The sequence below is a fragment of the Gastrolobium bilobum genome, unplaced genomic scaffold (assembly GCF_033153095.1).
Source record: "Gastrolobium bilobum isolate Gb01-03AN ecotype WA unplaced genomic scaffold, APGP_CSIRO_Gbil_v1 utg9509, whole genome shotgun sequence".
NCBI classification, from domain to species: domain Eukaryota; kingdom Viridiplantae; phylum Streptophyta; class Magnoliopsida; order Fabales; family Fabaceae; genus Gastrolobium; species Gastrolobium bilobum.
In genome coordinates, this window is record NW_026898720.1 from 52,971 (window position 1) to 69,317 (window position 16,347).

Consider the following 16,347-nt stretch of genomic DNA (forward strand, 5'->3'; position numbering starts at 1 on the left):
TGTCCATCTCTCCTTTATAGCAAACCACTTTCATCCTTTTACTCATTCTTTGGATCACTGCTCCTTTTACATTACTATTGATGCCCTGCCTGTATATCTACCCTTTTATGGATCATTGATCAACATAATTTTGGTGGGTTTAGCTTGCATCACAAACTTTGGCTGAGCTTGTAGTATTCCTTCTCCTATAATAACATGCAAATGGCTCTAGAGTCCCATCAGTCACCAGTTAGAACAGGGCCAAATGATCACAACTGACACCATTTATCCACCACATAATGATCATGCAGGATGGACCTTTGCACCAACAATGAACCCAATGGCAATGGCTATTGTTCTTTATTTTGATATGTAAAAGGTCTGCGGATGCTGTGGCAATGGCAGTGTACACCAGCAGAGAATGTGGGAGCAAAACTTCATAGGATTCTAGCCTTTGTTGCCACAGACGGGTTGCCATCTAACATAATGGAAGTGGTGAGGTCTTGTTTATTAGCATGGCCAAAAAATTCCTTGACACCTGCCTTCATTCCATTGCAGCATCATATTATCCAACCACAATTGCTTTACTCATCAATCTGTGCTTCATCAAAACTTGTAAGCAGTAAGAACATGTCACATGATAGCTTCAATATGATTAGGTTGTGTAAGTGCTTCTTCAATGAGAGGATCAGCAAGAGAGTTAAACCAACATTGTATATGCAACCAAATTACCTACGATAAATTTATTCTTTTCTGGTTTATGAATAAAATGCATTTGATAAAATTAAGGTAAAAGGAACAGGAAAACTTCATAAATACATTGGTGAATGAAATTTAAAATTACCTGCAATAACTGAGATTCAGAAATTCTAGTATCTTGTGTTGATGCGAGACTTCAATTTGCTGATAAGGTACTGGATAAATTTATTCAAACTGGCTTTCCTTCCCTCCTTCCACTTTCAAATTTCAGGGACGAGATATCTTCCACTTGGATGGTATTCTAGAGCATCCATTAATTTGGGTTGATAGAGTAATTTCATTCCAGAAGCATCTGAAGACCTTCTTCTTCATGACCTGAAAAGTTCCAGAATCCACATAGAAACATTATCCATATAGAAACCACTCAACACCAGTACGAACAGGGCTCACTAGTCCTAACTCTTTGCCACTTGCTTGTAGTAAAGATCAAACTCAGAAGTTCCAGTAACCATATAGAAGCAACCCTGGACGTTTTTCAATTCAAAGAAGTTCATTTCCAGTAGGGTATAAAGTAAGGCATTAAGTAAGAGACACGACAAACATAACTACATCAACAGTTCATGACATTCATAAATAACATAATTAACAGACAATCATCATACACAATAGTTAGGACAAACAAAAAGCACATACAACTGCCAAATTACAACTCCATACAACATAACTACAGATATGGTAATGCAACACATTTAGCAAACCATTACAATAGGTGTCAACGAAATATCAACATTGCAGTCATGATGATCCCAAATGTTATAACCATTACAATTAGCAAAAGGCTATGGTCTTTCATCAATTTCTCGAACGTCATACAATTACGGCAACTCGGTTCTTCAAACCACTCAAAAAATGACAATCATGTTGTGTTCTGAAATTACGAAATCCAAGAAATTCCATTCCCGGGTTCCTATCAGTGTGAGACATTCGCAACGCAGCCGGCACTCCGCAATAGCACATCTTCACCCTAGAAGGGGACAACGACGCCGAATGCTTAGAAATGACGCTTTCACCTCCACCTATGCCGGACCCACTTCCACCCATGCTTCCGTCAATGGTCCTACAGTGCTCTATTGCAAGACTCCTCTCACCAGTCACTGTCTATTTTGGTTACTGCCGTAAGAAAAAGGAGACAGATCGCGAGTTCAGTTAAACTTATAGGCAACAAACAAACTCATATTTATATAGTATAATCCAAAACTGTTTAAAGAAACACTTTCCAACAATAACATTTCAACAACAGGTTCATAACAACAAACTTATTCGATAAATTTAAATTTCATTATTAATTATTTGTTTATTTCTTTTCGGCATAAGAATAGTTTAATCCAACGATCACTGATTCCTAACTTCTTATGTTCTAACCAATATTAATAGGATTATAGTGTTACGTGCTTGTGTGTGTTTATAAGTTATGAGATAGTTAATTTCCTTTATGAATGTGTGGATTACAATATTTGGAGGGGACTGTCCCTGTTCATTTACCTCCACAAATACCTAGTCGTGCGGCTGACAAATATAATAGGATTACAATATTAATAGGATTACAATATTTGCATGGCAGTTACGGGAAGTTATTATTCTTTATTTATTAGTGTGAATTCAGATGAAGAGAGATCAGATCTGTTTGGATTCATTTTTGGTCAGGGGACTGGGGCTAGGAGAGTTCCTCCTTGCTGGGAGCATTTGCTCTTATTATTCTGTAATTTCTCTTTTAATTATTAATAAAATCCTTTCTATAGACTCTGGACAGCGAGTTAGACCTATCAGAAAGTAGTGGATGTTTTTTTTTCTTTTTTCTTTTTTCCCTTTCTTACGACCTAAGGGTGATGAGATTAGTAGTGTATAGTAGTAGTTGACTTATCCTTCACTCTTGTTTATAATTTTTCTATTCTAAACGCTACTGACTCTTTCAATAATGTTTTATGCAGATCAAAACAATTGTTCCAAGTTATATGTTAAGGGTAACAATAATTCCATTTTTTTTAAGGATCTTGACAGGGTGTGGGCATGCCAGACAAATAGGGATAAATATTACTTTGATCCGTCAGACACATTATTAGTAGATGACTCCCCTGAGAAGGCTTCGCTTAATGATGTAAGCTCTGTTTTTGGTCTTTCAGACACATTATTTCCTCTCTTACGCAGCAAGCTGTCCCAATTGTAACTATGTACTCCCGTGAATATATAGTTATAATTGGGTGAAATGACGTAACTTCCTTCTTACAACATTATACTTATATTTTCCTTTTACTAATCCACATGTGCAAATTATTTTCAGGCCCGCAATTCAATATTTCCTCATAGTTATCAATATACTTAAACAGAAGACGAAGAACTATGAGAGACAATTAGCTTATTTAGCTTATTTCTTTATTTGAGATTGTTAGCTTATTTTTATTGATTTATAGATTCAAAGTCTTTTTAAATATCAAATGCTTAAAGTATATATGCCCCTGAAAGCATATTGATGAGCTTTTGTGTTTTTCCTATATGAGCTTTTAAATCCCACTGCTTCCATTTTTACTGTTCACAGCACGTATGATGAATTATCTACAAAGCCTGGCTCAAGCTGAGAATGTTCAAAGTTTTGTGTCATCAAATCCATTTAGGCCAACCAGTCTTAACTAGGATGATTAGTTGTTGGATGTTCAAAAGGCAAGATCAGTTTAATGTAAGCATGAACCATGTTCAATGTTGCAAATGTTGAAGGACACTGACCTTGATGAAAACCAGATGGATTGGCCGAGGTCTGATCTTCTTATTTCTTGGATCCTCCTAGAGCCAGGTTGGGTGAAGGTGAATACCAATGGGTCTTGTAGTGGTAATGGAAGCAAGTCTGGCTGCGGAGGTGTTTTGAGGGCTACTGAAGGGGAGCGGATGGTTGGCTACAATAAAAACACCGGGGTCTGTTATTCATTCTTGGCTGAACTCTGGGGAATCTTATTGGGGCAGCAGCTAGCTTGGAGTAGAGGATTTAAGCTCATCTGGCTAGAGTCTAATGGGCCTCTATTGAAGATCTCTTAAGCATAATGGAATACATATTTTGATGATGACAAAAGGTTTACAAAAAGTCTCAAATTGAAGATGGAGTTTGAAGATACAAGTGGTTAGGTATTTTTAGATATTTTCTTACACACAATATTATATCATATAATATCTACCTAAGCTCCAATACATATCATTGCATTTCATGCATTTAATTTCATTTTAAAAATCTGTTTTTTTTAAAAAAAAAAGGAGAAGGGAAAAGTATATTAAAAATTTGTTACGTTGATTGGTTTTTATACATTACCTAATTGACTTTTCCAACGTATAATTTAGATTTCTTTAAAAGCTATACTATATAATAATAATAAATTTTTATCACATCTGATTCTTTTTAGCATGTAGATGTAGTTTTAGTAAGACTAGTCAGCGTGTTGTTTTCTATCAGTATAAAAAGTGGTAAAATCCGAGAAAAGCTTTTAACAAGAAATCAGAAAACAAATGCAGTTCGTCTTTTTGAAATCTCTTTGGTTCGTCTTCGTTTACGCTCTCGGAAAAACGCGATCTCATTTTCTCTGAATAATCATCTTTGTTCTTCGGAAGTTTGCAAGAAAAATTTCAAAGCTCTCAGAGTCTCTACTCTTTGATAAGTTCTCAACTATTTTGAAGCATTTAATTCAAGATTCTTGGAACTAAGGTTGAAGAACCCAAACCATATTTTCTGTTTTACTTTGCTGAATATTTGAGATCTCTTGAGGTAATATTTTAACTCTTGTGTTGAGCATTCTTTGGTATATTCTTGAGACTTGATATTATTGAATTAATTTTCAGTTTTCTTTTTGATACATTGTAAGCATTCTGATTTTTCTGCTTTGATTCTAAGTGAATATTTTAGAAATCTTGATGCTCTTTGTGTAAGATTTGTGTTTCTAATTTTTGTGAAATATTGATTAAAAATATCAAATCTGAATTTATTTTTACACCTTGTTATACATTGTGTTAATTCAGATTTTTGTGTGAGATTCACTGTTTAGAAGCCACTTGCCCAACAAGTGGTATCAGAGCTTCGTGCTCTGAGTGATTGGCTATCTGCCAAAGAGTTAAAAATCCTATGACTTCTTTCCATCAGGATATTCCTCTTGAGGGTGGTTCCACCTATCGCCCTCCGTTTTTCAATGGGATTGATTATCCCTATTGGAAAACAAGGATGCAGGTTTTCCTTGAGTCGGTAGATCTTAAAATTTGGTATAGTGTAGAGGAAGGATATCAACCTCCAACTAGACTAGATGACAATGGTAAAAGTGTGCTTAAAAAATACACAGAGTTTACTAGAGCAGAATTAGAGAGTGCCCAATACAACTCAAAAGCAAAGAACTTAATAGTTAATGCACTTGGTAAGGATGAATACTACCGAGTATCTTCATGTAAGACCGCACGTGAGATGTGGCTTATTTTAGAAACAACCCATGAAGTTACTAGTGAAGTAAAGCATTCTAAACAAAATGCATTATCTAGAGAGTTTGAGCTCTTTGAGATGTATGAGGTGAGTCTATATTTGACATGCAAAAATGTTTCATGAATATAGTTACATCAATGAATGCTTTAAATATTTTTCATGATGATGAATTGTTAGTTAACAAAATTTTGAGATGTCTTACTAAGGAATGGGATGCAAAGGCTTCGACAATCTATGAAGCTAAAGATCTCTCCACAATGTCCATTGCTACCTTATTTGGAAAGCTTCAGGAATACGGGTTGGAGTTAAACAGAAGGGCTAACCGTGAGCTTAGCAAGAAAAATTCAAAGAGTATAGCTCTAAAAGTTTCTTCTTCCCAATCCAAGCAAAGTAAGAAAAGTATTGTTACTTCTTCAAGTGAATCAAGCACGGGTGAAGACGATGAAATGACAATGTTCGTGAAAAAGTTTAACAAGTCATTCACCAAGTTCTTCAACAAGAAGTTCAACAAAAGGAGAAGAAAGGCCAACAACCAAAGTAGAAAAGAAAGCAACTCAAGCAATGCTTGTTTTGAGTGTGGAAAAGAATGTCACTTTCAAAAGGACTGGCCAAACAAAAAGAATTGCAATGAAACAAAACTTGGTACAAGACATGGGTAATCTTTGGATATATGATATGCTTGTTATATGCCTTATTCATCTTTAATCCTTATTATATGTTATAATTGATTTTGATGATGTCAAAGGGGGAAAATATAAATATCATCAAATTGAACTTATGAGCTTATGCATATTGTAAGTGAGAAGTTATGAGAACATATGTATGCCTTATTTTAATTAGCATAAAAATTTTGAGTATGCATATGTTTAGGGGGAGTATGTGATTACATGATTTTAATATCTTATGCTACTAACCCTTACTTGTCTCAATTTGAGTTTAAATTGCCATCATCAAAAAGGGAGAGATTGAAGATCTCTTAAGCATAATTGAATACATATTTTGATGATGACAAAAGGTTTGCAAAAAGTCTCAAATTGAAGATGGAGTTTGAAGATACAAGTGGTTAGGTATTTTTAGATATTTTGTTACACACAATATTATATCATATAATATCTACCTAAGCTCCAATACATATCATTGCATTTCATGTATTTAATTTCATTTTAAAAATCTGTTTTTTTTAAAAAAAGGAGAAGAGAAAAGTATATTAAAAATTTGTTACGTTGATTGGTTTTTATACATTACCCAATTGACTTTTCCAACATATAGTTTAGATTTCTTGAAAAGCTATACTATATAATAATAATAAATTTTTATCACATCTAATTCATTTTAGTGTGTAGATGTAGTTTTAGTAAGACTAGTCACCGTGTTGTTCTCTATCAGTATAAAAAGTGGTAAATTCCGAGAAAAGCTTTTAACAAGAAATCAGAAAACAAATGCAGTTCGCCTTTTTGAAATCTCTTTGGTTCGTCTTCGTTTACGCTTTCGGAAAAACGCAATCTCATTTTCTCTAAATAATCATCTTTATTTTTCAGAAGTTTGCAAGAAAAATTTTAAAGCTCTTAGAGTCTCTGCTCTTTGAAAAGTTCTCAACTATTTTGAAGCATTTAATTCAAGATTCATGGAATTAAGGTTGAAGAACCCTAACCACATTTTCTGTTTTACTTTGCTGAATATTTGAGATCTTTTGAGGTAATATTTTAACTCTTGTGTTGAACATTCTTTGGTATATTCTTGAGACTTGATATTATTGATACATTGTAAGCATTCTGATTTTTCTGCTTTGATTCTAAGTGAATATTTTAGAAATCTTGATGCTCTTTGTGTAAGATTTGTGTTTCTAATTTTGTGAAATATTGATTAAAAATATCAAATCTGAATTTATTTTTACACCTTATTATACATTGTGTTAATTCAGGTTTTTGTGTGAGATTCACTGTTTAGAAGCCACTTGCCGAACATTTATAACCATTTGAAAGAACTTACATGAGGAAGAACACATTGTTCGACTAGGTTATTGAAGCTGAGGAAGACGAAAACTGAACTTGGATTCCAGGTAACGAAAATTTTCCCTATTTTTGTTCCTTGTATGAGGGTTGCGTTCTTGTTTAGCATTTGTTTTCCCTGTTTTTGTTCCTTGTATTGTATGAGGGTTCCATCACGAAAATTTTCCCTATTTGTGTTCCTTTAAAAATCATTTGTTTTCCCAAACCCATGTGTAATACTGCAAAATGTGGGTATCAATGCGTAATATGTTTATTCTGTGAAATGTTTTAATTATTTTCATTTTTTTATGCTTCATTTATTATATTTTTTTCAACTGTTGTACCTTTTTTTATTTGTTTCTTAGCCTGTTATGCCATTATATATGTAAGTTTCGGATGAAGGAGTAGATAAAGAACAACAATTAATGTTGTGGTAGATATATCTGCAATTTTTAATATCTTTCTTTCTGGATTTTTGATTACGCAATCACTCCTTGGCCTTTGGAAGTCTTAGAAACAGGTTTAAACTTTAATCTAAAATAGCAAATTTTCTAGAATTTTAATTGGAATTTGTCCTACTATCTCTTAACCAGAACTGCCTACAAATCAGCAACAAGTCTTTGGTAATAACCATATTGAGTACTTACTGACATTTAAAAGGGCAACCTTAGAGGGTGCTTTGGGACTGAAAGTCCCAAGTTGAATTTGAGCTCTAAAATAGAATAGAAATTTTTAATGGATGAATTATGTAGAGAGATAATAAAGTCAAGGAAAAGTGTCTAAGAAAGGAACATTCATTCCCGACCGTGTTGTCCCAAAACTTTATACAAGTACCATTACCCAGGTTAAAAGTAACTGGCAGTCTAAACGAGGGACTAGCATGGGTTGCAGTGATAATTGGTCAGCATCCCACCAATGTTTATCTAATCCAAACTTACTCTAAATTACTTACTTGATGCCATGACAAGGTAGTCTGTGAAGGAAAGTGACATAGCCACATTGCTGTCAAAGCAATGTTTTTAGACCCAAACACCCTTCTTTCTTATGCCTGCAACAAACCTCCTGGCTGACAAGATTATCTCTTCACAGCTGGCCCACAACAAACAGAGAAATTCCCCCACAATATTATCTATATGTTGAGTCAAGCCTTCATGCATTCAAAAGGTAAAGGGGAATGCTAGATGAGCAAGTCTAATGAGAGTAATCCAACCTGGTCATAGCTCGTGGTCCCACCTCCCAACTTCTAAAGAGTTAAAGAAACGGAACAATAAATATTGTCTTATTTGGTTTGAAAATCAGCAATGCTCTTACTAATTAAAATTCATGAACCTTGCAAATAACTGATTACATAATCAAGAGGAGTTTGGTGGACGAATAGTTACTTTCTCATTTATTACTATATAAATACTCAGCATAGTGTCCTACGGTTGTCTTGTATGTGCGACTATCTATTTTTTCTTGATTGCTACTTCACTGTGTGATTACTCTACTAGTGACTATACTAGAATGTACTCTGTTCTGTTAAGGAAGGTAGTTACACTGTTGTAACGGACTTAATACTGAGTCAGCTATGATCTGCTCTCTCAATAAAGCTTGCCTTGTACTAGAACAATTTGAGCTTCATAATATACAACAGAACACTGTTCAGTTATCTCTCTATATCTCTCTCATTTTCTTGATCATTATAGTAATAAAAAAGTATTAATAACAGTGGTAATTAGTTGATTGTGCAAGTGCATTGATTCCAGACCACGAAGCATTGCTATGTAAAAATATAAAATTTTGCTGTGTATCTTGAATTAATTTTAACCCAATAAATTGTATCATTGCAACTTCATGTTATAAAATTTATTCATTTAATCATCTAACATTTAAATAGTGTATAAAGAAAATGATACTTTAATTTGAGTAAATCATACAATGATATCACTCAAATTTATTCATTTCATCATCTAACATATTTATGAGTGTGAATGTTGTAGCATATTTATTTTATAAACAGCAATATTTTGGAGTTAGTTGGAGATGGAGCTCCTGAATACAATTTCTATATTTTTGTCTGCAATATTTAGGAAATTTATTATGCAGTCAATTGGCCTATTCTTTTTTTAGACAAGCTCATAGCTCAATGTAATCCACACTAGCAATAGTTCTTATGTTACTATTCTTGCCGTGTTCCTAACTCAATTCTAACTGTATATTGCAGTCTCTTGGAAGCATAGTGGCATTTCTGCCCACGGTGTCCATAGCAACAATTGGCCTCTATATTGCTTATGCCCTAACAAGCTTCTTTACGGTGACCTTGGCACGAAAACATTTTGTTCAAGGGCCTAACTCAAAGGAAAGCATGCACAAGCTTCAGTCAGTCAGATGTAGAAGGAGAAGTGATGTAACTGGATTCACAGTTGATGGTGAAATATACTTGGCTTCAAGGAAGAAGATGAAGAAAGCAATTCGAAAGGCCTTGGAGATGTCTAATTAGTTGTATTTTTCTATAAAAGAATGTGTACATAGGCCTAACTTTTCTGTTCATTTGGGACCGTGAAGATATGAAGACAGAGGAATTAGAGAAGCTAGCAAAACTGGCAGATTGGTGTAAGGAGCTAAAACTATAGGAGGATAAAAAGGCTGAAGCACCATCACCATGAAAAAAGCTTTAGAATTAGAATTCTTTGCCTCTCTGGGACGTAAAATTCCCCTGCTCTATACCTGAATAATCTTTTGCGGCAGATTTGTGATTTGGGTGGTTGCTATAATTAGCAAGTGTTTTTCTTGTCTTCTACATTGATGTGCATCTAGGTTGATTAAGGTGATATTAATGGATGTAAATGCATAGTAATTTACGTAAGCAAGCAATTTTCTGCTATTTGCATGTAATTCATGATCAATTATTTCATGGGTTTGATTCGTATAGCCAACTTTGACGAGGCAATGTTTTAGATAAGGGTAAAGTGTGTGTCATTTTAAAGGATTAAAGTTCTTTCATTTTAAGAGAGAGAAAGAGATAGATAAAGGAGAAGAGAGAGCTGACAAAGAAAATAAAGGTGTGGGTACTACTTCTTTGTGAGAGTGAAACGATATAAGTTGTGTCATTTAAAAGGATAAACACTTTTCCCTTTAGATAATCACCAAATTTTGAAGCCAACAAAATCAAAATACACTGCTAAAAAGCCAACCAAACTCCTTTTTAATCCATGAATATTACGAACTCTATCAATCTAAAAATTGCATCATGATCAATGTCTGTTTGTCCACTTATTTGTTACCAGTTCGTTGTCTATCAGCAGCCGATCGAGTTCTACGGCAGTTTGGATTTCAGCAGCTTGTTCCACATGCTCCGATAAGTTGTCTTGACCTGTTGACGATTAGCATTACTGGTAAGACAGAAGTAGATTGGAAGGAGAGACATGGATTCTTTATCGCTCAGTGGGAGGATAAGGATTCTCTGGTACTACAGGAGCTTTTACCTCTTGCGCATAATGATCAGGGCCACCTATCTGTTAACAGTGAGTATATGGGGTGGTTTCATAGAGTGACCCGTCGATGGATGACCCGCAGGGCTGCGATTGCGACGCACGTGGTATGTTGTAATACTATTGATGTGTTGTTTTATAATCTTGTTTCACAGTCACTAACAAGTTAATTCATGTTTGTACTACAGGTTGATCACGCGGAGACGGTGGTCCATATGACTTCGCCAGAGGGTCGGGTATCGTTCTCTATGGATCAGATTTATCACGAGTCACTCAGGGTAGTTGCCGCGTGTGATGATATGACCAGATTGACTGATCCTGGCGAGCCCGCAGCCCCATCGGTGGTACGTAATACACAGGACCCTCCGCCTGTCCAGCGTCGTACTCGACGTTCGCGTATCGAGGGTTTGCCGCTTCACCTTTCCACACCTCTTGTTGCTGATACGCTTGTTATAGTCCCTCCCATGCCCCCCCGTCCCGCCGGGATGTATTATTCCCTTGGTTTTCCAGCAGGTCCTTGTCAGCAGTATTGGTGGCCTCCGCAGTTTTTCGGTGCACAACCTGGGGTTCATCCAGCACAATATCTAGGAGTGTTCGCGGTCTGGATTGGTTCGGTTTTGGAAGCAAAATTCATCCGATCCAATCCCTTCTGTTTGATCATGTAATCATCCATTCGGTTTAGATTTTTTTTCAAATCCGATCCAATCCAATCCAATTTTTTTCGGTTTGGATTGGATCGGTTTTCGGTTTTTTGAATATCCTAAAATTAGTTTCATGATTATTGTGCAAATAACATCTTTTGTATATATTGGCTTTGTAAAAAAAAAATTGAAATACAAAAATATCAGTAAACAATACTATAGTTGATGAGACGTGACTAAGTTTTATTTTGGGTTTAGTTGATGAGTTAATGGGTCTTGAGTTTAGAAATTTTTGGGCTATGATTGGAGTAAGGACAAGTAGGTAGAGAATAATTAATATATTGGATCGGTTTGGATTGGATCGGTTTTCATCAACACATCCGAAAATCGATCCAATCCAATTAAAATTTGCGGTTTTCTTTCGGTTTCTGATTTTTCGGTTATCGGTTTTTCGATTCGGTTTTCGCGGTTTGAATCGGTTTGGATCGGTTGATGAACACACCTAACAGTATCCACCCTGGCAGACTGCGCCACTTATGGGTCAGTATGGGTTTCCATGTCAGCCGTTTCCCATGTATGTAGGCGGTAGCAGTTCACAGCCCACGCAGGGCTTGGACTCATTCACAGAGTACTACAAGCCAACTGCTGATCCACAGAATCCATCAGTTGTACATGCTCAGCCAGATGATTCTGACCCGGTGATTGCCATTCCCACTGCGTACTCGACGAGTTTCTTGCTGTCACCACATTCACAGCCATTCGGGGATTTTTCTGCCCAGGATTTGGCCGAGGCTATGCGGGAGGCGACTGATGGCGATTATCTTGGCCATGCGCAGGACGTACATGTTCCCGGTGCTGATGCAGATCCTGATGTTGATGGTGCTGATGCTCAGGGGATTAGGAGAAACCCCGTTGGACAGGCCAGGTTTACTTGCATGCTGTCACCCTTTGACCATGATCAGGTTAAATGCGCGGGGTATCATGCTCGACAACATTGATGTGTTATTTTGTTGTGTCTGTCTGTGTTTAGGTTGACTTTGCTTCAGTTCCTATGGACTATGGACTCTTATCTACGTATATTTTGCACTTGTCTTGGAGACTATATGTTTTGCGCGACTTATGTAGTTGTTGTAGTTGCTATGATTATCGTTGTTTACTTTGGTAATATTATGGGCACATATGATGTTTTCTTTATAATTATGGTTATGTTCCTGCCAAAAAGAAGCATTGAAATATTAAAATGTATATGGCGGTACTAAATATTATAACAAAGCCCACATGTTAGTGTACATACATCACTACTTTTGCGAATAACTAAATACACATGTTACTTACGCATATAATAAATATTTAAGACTCATTCACTGCTATGGTTGCTGGCGCGAAGGACAATTTCGTTTATTATGCCCAACCTCCCTACAATAACCGCATCTTGTTCGAGTAATTGCGCATTCACGCGAATCCATTTCATTGTGAATACGTGTACTTCTAGGCCTCCCCCGTTGACGTCTCATAGTCACATTAACTGTTGCATGTGCAAATGGCGGTATGAAATCCTCGTTACCAATTGGATATCATTGAGCCGAATAAATTTCACATTGATTCTTGGCACTGTATGCAGGGTCTATGTACAGTGTGGGATCATGATGCGTCGATGTACATACCGCAATGACATGGCTACACGGGAACCTGAAAGTAGTGAACTCACCACACTGACATGTACGGTCAGATAATGAAACTGACCATTTTCGTCCGTCGCGATGAGTCTGTACATTATACGACTCTTGCACTTCAAATCTTGTCCTTTGCGCGTCATAAGATGTTACGTAATGTGTCGCAGCTTTACTTTGATTGTCCACATATAGTCGCCACATGACTTTGGCGAAGCGATTACCTCTGTCAAGCTCCTCACGGGCTTCCTGTCCGTGCTCTAAAAAATATGCCACCAGTCTACTGTAAGTTATACGCACAAGTGAGGTAATTGGAAGGTTTCGCGCCCCTTTTAGAACTTTATTAACACACTCTGATAGATTTGTTGTCATGTGGCCAAACCTTCTTCCTTGTTCATCGTAAGAGATGCTCCACTTCTCTTTCGGGATGCGATGAATCCAAGCAGCTATTTGAGGGCTTGTTTCTTTAAATTTCTCTAAACCAGCATCAAAGTCCAAGCGCGATGTTGTATATCCTACACATAGCACACAAAAAACATTACTATCGGTGGTCCATTATACGAATTAGACGAATTGAAAACATACCTAACTTCTTTAACTGCTTCTTCAACATGACATTCTTGAACTTGTGATTGAAATTACTGGCCACGTGGCGAAGGCAATACACATGATATGCCTGTGGTGGAGACCATCCTAGATCAGCATTGTTGACTGCAGACAAGATTCCCGCATGCCGATCAGAAATCAGACAGATTCCGTGTTTTTGCGTAACATGTATTCAAATAAGTGCTAAGAACAACGACTAGTTGTCAGTATTCTCCACAGACACGATAGCAAATGCAATTGGAAGAATGTAATTGTTGCCATCAACTGCTGTAGCAATCATTAGGGTCCCACGATATTTGCCATATAGATGGGTTCCATCGATCAAGATTATTGGCTTGCAATAATTGAATGCTTCACAACACTGTTTAAATGTCCAAAACACCCTTCTGAAAACCTTGTGAGCTTGGTCTAGGCAACCATCAATGAAATGGTCACGCAAATCCAGCTTATTTTATTATTATTATTATTATTATTATTATATAGTTTGTGAAAAATATATCAATCAAAAGTTTAAAAAAAACAATATAATCCTTTGGGTTTGATTTTTAAATTTTACTTCAAACATGCATTTAAAAATTAGAGATATAATAAGATACAAAAGCGAGGAACAATAATATATTTACTAACACAAATTATTTTATATTTTTAAAATTGTTTTGTTATATAATTATAGTTTTAATTCTATTTTTAACATGATTAGTGTAAGGTACGTAGTTTAAACAATAGATATTTCTAAAATTTAAATATTTACTCTAAGAGATAAATTGCTGAATTATAATAAATTGTTAAAAATTTAACAAAACTAATATCTTCATAATTTATTGTATAAATATATTTTAAGCAAAAAAGTTTTTAAAGTTAGTTTAGCCTAATGTTCACCGAAACGACGTAATTTTAAGGTTTAAAGATTAAAAAATTAGAATGATAGACCACTAGGGTTAGCCTAGTGGTGTGAGGTGTGTGTGTTAGGAGTGTGTGTAGTGTAGGGTGTTGTGTTCAATTCCTTGTAACCTCCAAAAAAAAAAAATTAGAATGATAAAGACTAGCATAACTCTTAAATAAATTATAATTACAAAATCATCATGATTTTTACCACAAAACGACGTCGTTTTGGTGAACATTAGATAAAGTGTTTTATATCTCACTCCTTGTCATAGGAATGTACAGTAATTTCGTACACAAACAAAAAATAAGTGTGGGGCCCACAAATTTTTATTTCCCACTCCTTGTCTCACTTTCTCTCTCTTGTTTTATGTTTGTGCACGAAATTACTATATATTCCAGTAACATAGTAGATACAAAGCCCAAAAAAAATTTCTACGCACTTTTCGATTTCCATGCTGACATGGGTCCCACACATGACTTTTACTAATATATGTGTTTCACATGATTTTTGTCTGTGCGACATAAGAAGATACTTCTCATGTAACATAAGAAATGTTATTTCCATTTATCTAAAGTAACTTTAGTAAAAACAAACCCTACTTAATTATTATTACTTAATTAATGATTATGTTTTCATACTTTATGGGCTAAAGTAAACTCTTTATCTTAAACGAGCTAATCAAAAAAATACATTATTTAAGAGTGAACTTGAGAATCAAATCTCTAAAAATACATTTTCTTTTGAAAGGTCTGCACTTCAAGCGCAGCCCATGCGCTGCAAACGTAAAAATATTTGGCTGTTTTTTTTTTTTTTTTTAAAGGTCTGCAGCTTCAAGCGCAGCCCATGCGCTGCAAGGTTTTTTTTTTTCTCTAATCTGAAAAAAAATTGTGGTGCAAGTTTGGGGTAAATGATAGAGAATCCCCTAAATAATTTTCTACAAACATGTGAATTTGAAGCTTGGTGACAATGAATTAGCAACCTAGGATGAGAAAGAGGAATCATTGTGCGGTTTATGAGTATCTAGAGGGTTCTCCTTTTAACATAGTGAAATATGCAGGACTCAAATTCAATACCACTGTTAAGATGAAACAATACTTTGATAATTAATCCATGTGCACTTGATACTTTTTATACATTTTACGTTTTGATTAAAATGTTCCCTTAGATTGAAAATGCTGTATGCATTATCTATCAATGGTCAATTTTCAAATTCTACAATAGATTAAAATAAGTACAATATACTATGTCTCCTAGAGAACCGTTGCTTCAAAATGCACCAGAGATTTTGCCTGTGAGAGAGTGTCAGAGTTGAAGTGAGGTGAGAAGAAAGGGGTGAGGAAATTACACAGCTTCATGTCATAACTCATAAGGAACTGACAAGTTCCCTTTTCTCTGAACTAAGTAATGAATAAGGCCAAAATGAGGCGAAGCTATTAAACACAGTGCATTATTAGCCAGAATAGTAGTTGTTAGTTGTGATTTATTAATGTTTATCAATTATCAACATACTCAGTGTGCACTGCCATTAAGACTTGAATCACAGAAGAAACTAGAACGAGTTTGGCCTTGCCAGAAGGCATGACATAGGAGCTACTAGCAGGCATGACATAGGAGCTACTAGCTAGCTAGCTGGAGTTTTCAGAATCAGACTTTTTCCCTTTACCAATTAAAGCTGATACAAGTTACCTTACAAAGACTCACCGGTCATCCTCTCAAAAATGCTGATACAAGGGCGTTTGGTACGAGAGAGATTTTTTTTTATCCAGAAAATAATTATTACTGAAATATAGTGAAAAATATATTTTACTGAAATGTTAATAAAAAGCTGTTTGGTAGACTCCTGTTTTCCCGAAAAAATTAAGATAATTTTAGAGTCTGTGTTTGGTTGGTTATGAAATATTAAT

General features: G+C 35.4%; 1 long non-coding RNA gene across 1 annotated transcript; it reads left to right on the top strand.

Annotated features, from left to right (window-relative positions):
• Nucleotides 1-6,621: 6,621 nt before the first annotated feature.
• Nucleotides 6,622-9,914, top strand: LOC133283583 (uncharacterized). Its single transcript, XR_009747810.1, has 3 exons — nucleotides 6,622-6,874; nucleotides 7,101-7,238; nucleotides 9,374-9,914. It is a non-coding gene; the product is annotated as an uncharacterized LOC133283583 (long non-coding RNA).
• The last annotated feature ends 6,433 nt before the right edge of the window (nucleotides 9,915-16,347 follow it).